This window comes from Pararge aegeria, chromosome 21 (assembly GCF_905163445.1).
Source record: "Pararge aegeria chromosome 21, ilParAegt1.1, whole genome shotgun sequence".
Classification (NCBI taxonomy): domain Eukaryota; kingdom Metazoa; phylum Arthropoda; class Insecta; order Lepidoptera; family Nymphalidae; genus Pararge; species Pararge aegeria.
The window spans coordinates 287,346-294,873 of record NC_053200.1 but is presented as its reverse complement, the minus strand read 5'-3'; the positions used below and the strand labels follow the sequence as shown (position 1 = coordinate 294,873).

The 7,528-nt window shown below is 35.5% G+C and overlaps 1 pseudogene; it reads left to right on the top strand.

The window, feature by feature from the left end:
• The first annotated feature begins 6,425 nt into the window (after positions 1 to 6,425).
• On the top strand, positions 6,426 to 7,193 carry LOC120633269 (annotated as a pseudogene).
• Positions 7,194 to 7,528: the final 335 nt, after the last annotated feature.

Genomic DNA, 7,528 nt, shown 5'->3' with positions numbered 1-7,528 from the left:
ATAAAAAGTTTGAAAGGCCCGAACACATAATTTTATATTAATATCGTAAGTTTATATATTAGAAATAATTTTTAAAAGCGGCGAGAGCACGAAGTTAAATTGTTGTTACGTTGATATTGCAGCATGCAATAAAAATGCCATTTACTTTGCTTTGCACAGTGGCTTTGATGAATGGTCGACAGAGCGGTCTCATCACCGCGCTTGTATTAAAAATCGCTATTTCGTCAAATCCGTAAACATGATAAAACAGAAAAGGGTGTATTTCGGCCCACGGTCAGTATCCATCTAACGTATGCATTTTTGAACGGATCTTAAGGAAAATGGCAGTTGACTTAGCTTGGCTGGTAAATTTCTCAATCTTACGAGAAATCTGATGAATTCTACGCGAACAAAGTCGCGGGCATTAGCTAGTAGTAAATATAGATGTACAAATTAACATTGCCGGGAAATGGAATAAATTGCACAACAAATGTCTCGCAGCTTGAATATTTTATTTCGCCACGGAACTCTAAAATGTTTAAATTATTTCAAAAACCTCCTAAATTACGATAACAATATAAAGTTTGCTTCACGAGACTTACTCATAATGCTCTCAGAACGAAATAAGTTACTAAAACTCTCAGAAAAAACAAAACAAAAATGAGCCATAAATATTTATTAGAGTAATAGAGACTGATATCGCTAATTCTTATTCGTTGGCAAACTTCAAGGAAACTCTCGCGGAGGCTCTCCCGACGCACAATTAACATTAATGTACCCGTAGGAAAAAGCTTCTACTTTTTAATGATGAAGTGTATACGCGCGTCTGACACGCCTCTGCTGTTCAAGGTCTTGCTTACTGCACGTCTAGACGTAATATCGAGCTGTTGCACGATCTCAAACTAAAACCATATAGGAAATTTCCGCGCACCGCATTAGTGATGTTCAATCGCCTCAGCAGTCGGTGTCGGCATCGGTCATTTTGCTGTGTTCTGACGCGTCCTCGGACGAATCACCTGGCGTAGGGCTGAGTCTCAACAGATCGCACCACGACGCTGCTCTACCGAGCACAACACCCCGCCAGGAACGTAAATCGTCTACAGACTATTCCGAGCCCCGACATCGAACTGAGGTAAATTCGAAACTACGGCGCCGTAGTGCACGTAGTAAATCTTGCTTCGCAATGATAGGAAGAGCCGACATCGAAGGATCAAAAAGCAACGTCGCTATGAACGCTTGGCCGCTACAAGCCAGTTATTATCCCTGTGGTAACTTTTCTGGCACCCGTCATATTCGTGTTCTAACCTAACCTAACCTAAATCTAGTTTTGATTCCGATACACTTTAGATTCAAGATTTAATCTGAATATTAATTGCATTAATAAAAAATCATATATGAATTGTTATTATTGAATTTCATCTGAACCTATGCGCCCTTTTAACATTATGTGACTAATGAAAACTTTTGAAACTAATCGCTATTTTTCATAATTTATAAGAGTACAAAATAGAAAATACTTTTTTTTTTAACGGAACTGAACCTAAGTCTGAAGAACCCATCTTATTCATATACCTAACCTAACCAAAAACCTAAACTAAAACTAGTTTGGATTCCTTTAGACTTAAGATTCAAGATTTAATGTTAATATATGCATTAATAAAAACTCATTACTATTTTAATACTAGCTAGATCAGTGTTTAGTTAGTCGTAGTTGCCGGTGGGCTGAGGTCTAAAGGAATCCAAACATGTTTTAAAAGGTTTGGATAGGTTAGGTTAGGTTAGAACATGAATAAGACGGGGCACTTAGGTTCAGTTCCGTTTAAAAAGAAATAAAAACAAAAAACAAAACGTACCACTACAAAGTAGTCTTATTAATATTAGAAGATATTGTAAAATAACAATTAGTTTAATTTTTTTAGAAAAAATTTAAGAAGCAACCTGGTTAGAGCAATTGTTTACACCCAAGCTTTTTTATCGTTTACGTAATCCTTTATACTATAACTAGCCGTTATACTATAAAGCCGGAAATAAATTACATTTTATGTTTCATTTTTATTTATTTTTTTCATATTTTTATTATTCTCCTTTTTTTTTATTTTTGTATGAACATAAATAAGCCCCGCGGATAGAACTGTAAGCATCGATATTGTTAAGACTTACTCAAATTCCAAATTCCATCGATTTAGCCTGTATCTTTCATCCAGGTGATTTTTCTCACTAATATTCATTGTAAGTTTCAATGTGCAATCATTATAACATTTCCGTGCCTTTCTTCCAAAAATTAATAATAATTGACATGGAGAAAAAAATTTGAAATGAGCATTGAAAGTTTAAGTTAAAGTCATTGCAAGTCTCATATGTGAAGTTGAAATCTGTCTAGGTTCAAGTGCGCCGAATTTTCTGTTAACTAAAATTTTCTCCGTGACATCAATTTTTTATAGAAAATTAATTGTGCATGTTTTTTATGAATTCTATTGGAATAAGTAACTAAATTTCTTTTCCACATCTCATGTGCTTGGAAAATGCATTCATTTTAATCTGTTACATTTCCGCGATCCCGCAATAAAAGAATTCGTCGGTTATGTAGTCTGCAAAAGTAAAATGAATGTAAAATTCTTAGTCCGTTGATTGGATAGCTACATGTAAAGTTAAGTTTTTGAAACCTCTCAATGACTTTTTCTCCGCTGCCAAAAAGACGATTGTTGTAAGGAAATACACGAATATCCCTACATACACGAAGATCCCCACCAAATTTGGAGTCTGTAGAAGTTACAGGTTAGAAATAAAAATTTTAGATTTTAACACCCACCCCCGCAATTCCTGTCGGAAGTAGACTTTATTGAAATCCATTTTGAGATGTTCTTTATGTGAATAATAAAAGATTCCTACCATATTTAGAATTTTTAGAAGCATTATTTCGAAATTGAATTTTTTTATTGTTAACTACCCCCCGCGAACCTTATTGGAGGTGATTCATTGTTAAATCCGCTCGAAGATCATTTTTATATTACATATAGAACACTCTCACTAAATTTGGAGTCTATAGGAGCTATCGCTTGGAAATTAAAAATTTTCATTGTTAACGCCCCCGCAATCTTCTTTGGGGTGGGATATCGTAAAATTTGTTCATAAATCATTTTTACGTCACTTATAGAAAATTCCTACAAAATTTGGAGCTTGTAGGAGCTTTAGCTGGAAAATTAAAAATATTAATATTTAATACCCACCCCCGCAACCCCCTGTGGGGTGAGCTATCGTAAAATTCGTTCATAGCCTATTTCTACACTTCTTACAGAAGATTCCTACCAAATTTAAAGACTATAGAAGCTATAGTTTAAAAACGGGAATTGTTCATTGTTAACGCCCCCGCAATCCCCTTTGGGGAATGAATTTCTTAAAATCTATTCATAGCTGACTTCTACATAGCAAAAGTAATATTCCTACCAAGTTTCACGTTTCTAAGTCTTATGGTTCCCGAGATTTCGTGGTGAGTGACTATATAGATGGGAATTCTTCGATTATCATCGAAATTTTTAACTTTTTATCGGGCTTTTTAAAATTTTCTTACATACAAAACTTTCTCCTGACAATTCTGAAGATAAAAAAAAGCCCAATTGGTCCAGCCGTTCTCCACTACCGTGAGTAGATTCTTAGCTGAATGTAAAAACCATAATCCGTTTAATACACTCTGTTGAAATCCATGAAAACAAAAGAATCAAGAGAAAATGCTTATCTTTTGTTTTTATTAGCGGGATAAATGTTCATAAAGGTAAAACAGCAATAAAAAAATGAAGGAATGTTGGAATTCAAAAAATAGATAGCCATAAACCATCTAGGAAAAATTTCGCATCGAATGATGGTAGTTTCATGTCGATACGATCAGTGGTTTAGGCGTGATTGAGCCTCAAACGAAGACCATTTTCATTATATATATATATAGATAGGACTTTTCTATAAGCTTTCGCTTAATACAAACTTTGAACTTCTTTAGTGACATCCCCAAGATATCAACCGGTAATTTATTGTAAAATTGTATACAATTTCCTTTAAATGAATTGCTTATTTTGTGTAGTCTAGTGTACTGCACTGCAAGTTTATTTTTGCTTCTAACGTTCAAATTATTGCAGTCACATTTTCTTTTAAATTTTGATATATTTTTGTGAACATACATTAAATTTTCAAATATGTATTGGCTATAGAGTGTCATTATTAACATCTTTAAATTTATCTTTCAATGACTCTCTCGGACCCATTTTATAGATCGCACGAACAGCCTTCTTCTGCAGCACGAAAATAGTGCCAATATCAGCAGCATTACCCCATAGTAAAATTCCATATGACATAATGCTGTGAAAGTAACTAAAATAGACTAGCCTAGCAGTTTCTATGTCTGTCAGGTGGCGTATCTTCTTTACTGCATAGGCAGCAGAACTAAGCCTGTTCGATAAATTATTTACATGAGGGCCCCATTGAAGTTTAGCATCTAACGTTATTCCTAGAAATACTGTTGTATCCACCAGATTCAATTCCTCATTATTAAGTAGTATAGTGGTTTTTACATGTTTAACATTTGGTAATGTGAATTTTATGCACTTAGTTTTATTTTCATTTAAAACCAAATTATTAGCTAAAACCATTGTACTACTTTAGCGAGATAGTTGTTTACATCGTCTAAAGCTAATTCACGTCTCTTAATTTTGAACATAAGTGATGTATCATCAGCAAACAATACTATCCCGTGATTGTCCTTAACAAGGTAAGGCAGGTCATTAGTGTAAATAAGGAATAGAAAAGGTCCTAATATAGAACCCTGTGGAACACCAATTTTCACAAATGACCCATTAGACCGCTTTCCATTAACGTCTACCATTTGCACCCTATCACGCAAGTAGTAACTAATCAAGTCGAGAGCTACACCCTGAATTCCATAGTGGTGTAGTTTTCTGACTAACGTTTCATGTACAACAAAACACAATCAAAGCCTTAGACAAATCACAGAACACACCAAGTGCATCATGTGACTCCTCCCAAGCTTCAAATATATTATGTATTAGCTCAACACCAGCGTCGATAGTTGAGCGACCCCGTGTAAAACCAAATTGTTTAACGTGGAGTAAATCATACTTATGAAAATAGGAAAATAACTGATTTATAATAAGTTTTTCAAAAATTTTACCGAAAGTGGGCAGTACTGATATTGGTCTGAAGTTAGTGGGGTCAGAAGTACTACCCGATTTAAACAAAGGAACTATTTTACTATGTTTCATTAAGTCAGGAAACACACCACAATCTATACAGTTATTAAATATTAATGCTAAATCGGGTGCAACGATATCAATTAGTGATTTGAGAACTTCAACGGAAATGCCCCACAAGTCACTTGTTTTTTTATTATTTAATAATTTAAAGGCTTTAATAACGTCAGAGCCACTAACATGGCTGAATTTAAAAGCGTTTTTACACTCGGGCACGTTATTCTTCAATAGAGAGAGAGCAATATCTGGTGAAGAGTTCAATGATTTAGTGGTGGAGATAGGAATGTTAGTAAAAAAGATTTCAAAAGCAGTAGCCACCTCGAAATCAGATGTTAAGTCTTTATTATCTACATTAAGTTTAAAGTTATTATGCCGCGGTGGTACTCTTCCCGTCTCCTCATTAATTATTTTCCAAGTAGTTTTGATTACGTTATTGCTATTTTTTATTTTATTCTGTATGTATCGGGACTTTTCCAAGAAGCAATCGCGTTTAAAACTACTGGAACACAATTTAACACAATCTCTAAACTCAGCATCAGTATTGTATTGACGTTCTGCATAAAGTTCGTACATTTTTCGGGCGAAGGTGCGAAGGTGACGGCGACTTTCATTGTTTGTCGCGGGTAACGGGGAATCAGGGTTCGATTCCAGTGAGGGAGCCTGAGAAACTGCTACCACATCCAAGGAAGGAAGGCAGCAGGCGCGCAAATTACCCACTCCCTGCACGGGGGGGGAGGTACGGGTAGGTAGTGACGAAAAATAACGATACGGGACTCTTACGAGGTCTCGTCATCGAATAATCAATACACGAACTGCCCACACACTTGTAAATATAGACGCGCAAGATCGTTACACGAACCGCTTACCATTATAGTAAACTACTATGCAAACACACATAACATATACGCAATAAGGGAACTTTAAATTGGAGATTTTACCCTACCACACCCGTCTGTCTCATTCTGAAAACTATTCAAAATAATTGCTATTTTTCATTCTCATTCAAATATAAATTATAATTGAATATATAATTATAATTGATTTAATGACCTTTAAACAATTAATAATGCATTAATATCTTCATACCTGCCAACAGTGTCCATATAAAGGTAAATCCATACAATATAACTGTAGATAACACTTGAACTTAAACTACTACCAACAACAAACACACAAAACAGCTAGTCAACAATGGAATCTACTAAGAAATCTGTGGATGATCTGTCTCTACATTTTCACAAAACTATGGCTGAATTCCAACAAAATCTGCAGTCTGCTATCCCGGCAACCAGTCCCACCTCAAATATAGCTTCACAGTTTAGCTTGTTCCGAAACTTTGTCATGACCGCTTTGAACAGTCTTCAGGGGCAGCTAGAACTTCTAAGTCAGCAGATGGATGAGCAGGAAACAAGAAGCCGTAGGAAAATTCTTCTGTTTCATGGTGTCCCTGAAACTGCCAAGGAAGATGTGCCTGCCACTGTTGTAAAAATCTTGAAAGATCATCTTCAAATGCATAAGCTTTCTGTGGCAGCGATTAGTCGGTGCCATCGAATAGGGCAGACTGGTGGTGACAAACCAAGAGCACTGCTTGTAAAACTCTGTGACCAGTCCGTTAGAAACAAGATCTGGTTTTCTAAAAAAACTTTCAAGGCACCGGGATTACTTTGGGAGAGTTCTTGACCAAGATCCGGCATGAAGCTTTCGTGGCAGCCAGACTACAGCTGGGCCTATCAAAGTCTTGGACAAAAAATGGTCGGATAATTGTGATTGGATCTGATGGTAAGCGACATTCTATCACTACGAAGGCTCAGTTAACTGTTATTTCTTCGGGATGTGGTAGAGAAGCAGCCTCCAGTGTTCTAGCTGGACCTGCTACAGTTGCTTCTAAGCCGCACGCTGGTCCCTCTCAAATTTCTAGATCAAGAAGAGTGGTGAAGAAATAGCGCTGATGTGCAGTTAAGAGTAGTTTTTTTTGATGATTTGTTGTCATTTAGTAATTACCAGTTATCCATAACTAACTTTATATATATTCTTTCCCTCTCTATTTTATAACTTTAAGTATACTTTTGTTTCTAATATTGAATTTTGTGTTAGTATAATTCAATCTGATTTGGGTGTCTACTTTTAATTTTATTTGTACCTGCTTTTAAATTTATAATTTTAGTTGTCAAACGTCAACTTATTGCATTGTTGTTGTTATGAAAGTTCAGAATACTCATGTTGTACAGCACTGGGTTCTTGCTTTTTGTTGTAATAGTTATAACAATATGGCTGTATTCTCTTTGGCTAAGGCA